The sequence below is a fragment of the Hemicordylus capensis genome, chromosome 2 (assembly GCF_027244095.1).
Source record: "Hemicordylus capensis ecotype Gifberg chromosome 2, rHemCap1.1.pri, whole genome shotgun sequence".
Lineage (NCBI taxonomy): Eukaryota > Metazoa > Chordata > Lepidosauria > Squamata > Cordylidae > Hemicordylus > Hemicordylus capensis.
Window position 1 is genome coordinate 385,122,925 of NC_069658.1, and position 3,374 is coordinate 385,126,298.

At 42.9% G+C, this 3,374-nt stretch overlaps 1 long non-coding RNA gene across 1 annotated transcript; it reads right to left on the bottom strand.

Moving 5' to 3' along the window:
- Positions 1–1,402: 1,402 nt before the first annotated feature.
- LOC128347935 (uncharacterized) lies at positions 1,403–2,447 on the bottom strand. The gene is made up of 4 exons (XR_008317842.1): positions 2,390–2,447; positions 2,041–2,189; positions 1,699–1,773; positions 1,403–1,592 (listed from the first exon to the last, which is right to left on the bottom strand). It is a non-coding gene; the product is annotated as an uncharacterized LOC128347935 (long non-coding RNA).
- Between the last annotated feature and the right edge of the window lie 927 nt (positions 2,448–3,374).

Genomic DNA, 3,374 nt, shown 5'->3' on the forward strand with positions numbered 1-3,374 from the left:
CTCCCAAAGGCAGGAGTTCCAGAGCCTTGGGGCCACTACCAGGGAGGCACCATCCTGCATCTCCATCTACCAGTCTAATCTCAGAGAGTAGTGCTTGCTTTGGCAGAGTATATACTCATCTCAGGCAGTGGTGGGAGGTGACAAAGAGCCTCTCCCCATGATCTCAGCAGTTGGGTAGATTTATGGAGCAGCAAGAGGTCCTTTAGAGACCCTGAGCCCAAACCAAAGGTAATAACCAGCATTCTATCCCCAATAAAGAGTAAAGCCATTGTAATAGCAACATGCTTTGTGAGTGTGCTTTGTGATAAGTATGAGTGACATAGCCCTAGTTGAAAAGGGAGTCTTTACAGAACCTTTTCCTGCCCTTACTTTGCTTAGTTACAAAATATTTCTTTAAATGCACTTCATCAGTTCAGTCATTCTAGAGTCACTATTCATCTAATCTGCTCTTTATTTATTGATAGAGTCACTTTCTGCCTTGCAATTTTCCCTTCTTTGCTATATTTCTAAAAGCCCTCCTTAATACCTATGGGAGCATTAATTCATATTGCTGCTCTTGTCATCTCCCTGAAAGCATTGCCTGGTTGTGTTCACCCTGGTATAGTTTCTAGATCCACTCCCCCCGCAACATACAGAAATCCTCCTCCCTTCCACCCTTCCTCATTCATATTGCTGTACCATTCTTAGGGATCACTCAGTCATGTGAGAGAAAAGGTTAGGTCTCAGTGTCAATGGTAAAACAAAACAGTAACATACATTATATGCAAGCAATGATTCACACTTATTCTTTTCAGACCTTCAGAATTTTGTATATCTACAAAAATGTACCCATAATGCTCTTATAATACAAACCACATCAAATGCAATATAAATCCACCGTAAGGCTATAAACAAAAAGATTGATATTTTCTATTCTTCAGTTCCTGTAGCTCATACAGCCCAATATTGTGCTAATCAAGTTTCTTATCCCACCTTTGGGAGCAGCAGCAGTAAGGTGAGTTAGCATGAACTCACTATTGATAATGGTCTGCCAAATGTAGCCATTAGGTTACCATAAGGTTATTAATACAGTTAATATGCATGGGTGTATTCTATAAAATTGCTAAGTTGCCTATCGTATTCTGGCAGAAAACAACCACAGCAGCCTGTTGAAAATGATCTGGGTGAGGTGAACCAGAAATATACTTTAACAGGATTGTGTCTTGAGTGTTTTGGTCAGGAGATGAAACAGATGTCCTGTTTTCCCTGTTGCCCCCACAGTGCTTTTCTTACTATGTTTTACTCTGAGGATATGGGATGGGAGCCAAGAAGAAAGGGGACCTTTTAGGCCCCTGGAGAGTTTTCCTGCACAGACCACAATGGAATGAATTGGAGCTCCTCAAGATTGTTCCCAGTCATTTCAGCAGAGCTTGCAAAGGGCCGATTCCCCCACGCTTTTAAAACCAGCACCTCCAAGTTCACAGGCATGCTCACCTTTCTGTCCTGTATGTGCGGTGTTTCTCAAACAACCCAGCAAACCTCTTGGCTCTATTAGAAAAGAATCCATTCCACTGTTTAATTAAAAATTTCCATGCGCTTGTTCTCGGCAGGCTCTGAATGGGAAAATTAAATCCACAGGAACAGTGAAGGGCTTTCATATGGTTTTATATGAGAAGGCATTGCTGCCATTTATAACACATAGAGTCTACTATAACCTACCTGAAAAACAAGGAGGCCGACCCAGATGCATAAAGCAGCTTTCTATCAGCCCAGCTGCAAATTTCCCTTTCAAAGCTGTTGGTACAAAACGTAACACCAAGTCTTACATTAGTCACAGGATCTGTGGTTCACTCTCAAGCAATCATTTATGCTTGCAGATCAGGAGATCCGAAGCATGTTTATTCAAGTCAAGGCCTACGTTCTGATGAATTCACATCACAGTTTGGAGAAGGAGAGTTATGTCAATTTGATACCAGAGCTTTCAACAATGACCACCCATTCAGGACCCTGCCAAATTATAAAGCCCATATTAATTGAAACATGATGACTTTGATGACTCACTTTCCTAGTTCATGCTTTTGGGCACATGCCCAAACGGGCCTGGGACTGATCATGAACTGCTTGCATCTGTCTACACCAAGACAGCTGGAGAGGAAACTGCATTCTCCCATTTGTGATGCCAGTTGTCAAACTGAAGATCATGCCTGTACCTTTAGAAGGTCAAAAACAGCAAGAGAAGATGCAACTGTGAACCTTCTACTCAATTGACTACCACAAGGTAGGTTAGAAGGAATGTTCGTGTCATCTGGGAGACTAAGAAGCCTCCTGACGTAGCTGCTACAGACCCAGGTAGCCCAGATCTGCTACTGGGGCAAAACGCAAGGTAGGAGGGGAAAGGAATCTGTCCTACCTCACTTTCTGCTCCTCTGTAGCACTGGGGTTCTGGAAATGGCTGCCGGGAGTGGCAGTTATAGAGTTCTAAGTGCAGCGTGGACTTGGAAAGAAGTCCTGCTGCATTGGCAAGGGCTGCCTCTCCACTGCCTGCACTGTGCATTGTGGGATGCGGGAGGACTTCCTCCTCCTGATCCCACTTCAGGCATTCACCACCACGCCATTCCTGTGGACATGTGAGCAGCAGAGCACCAAAAGGGTGCTGAACGCATGGAGGAAGCTAGGTAGGATCCTGCCTTCCCCTAAGTGCTTCCTTGTTTAGTTGTGTGAACAACCTCTGAGTTTCCCTCTTTCCTTCCTTCATGGAGGTTCTCATTCTCTTTTCTGTATTACCTTACAGGAGATGAAACACCAACCATTCATTTCTTTCCTCCTACTTGGAATGTCATATATTTTTTTAATAAAAACTCAGCAAGAATAGAGTATATTTATGTTCTAGGATTTCCCCCCCAAGTGTTTAGGCTCTTTCCTCATAATGAATCCCTATAAGGATTCATTACACACCAGACTAAACACCTCAAAAATTCCTAAAATATAAACTGAGTACCCAGTGGCTTGTGGGCTGTGGGCTGTCGGGTAGTTGCCACTAATTACCCACCCCCATCTGCAAAGCAGTGTGGGTCAAAATGAACAGAAGAAATGAAGGTATGTAATGAAGACAACAAAGAATCTAAGCACTTCAAAAATACCTTAAAAAAAAAAAAAACTGAGTACCCCAGTGTACTGTGTGTGTGGGGTGGGGGTGGGGGTAGTTGACACATGGTAGTTGACAGCTGGCACTGTCCAATGATAGTCAAAATTAACAGAAGAAATGAAGACGTATAATGAACCCTAATAGGGATTCATTATGAGGAAAAGTTTTTAGACACCAAAGAATTTAAACATTTCAATATTCCTAAAAATTAAAATGAGTACTCCACTGCCTTGCAGGTGGTGGTAGGGGT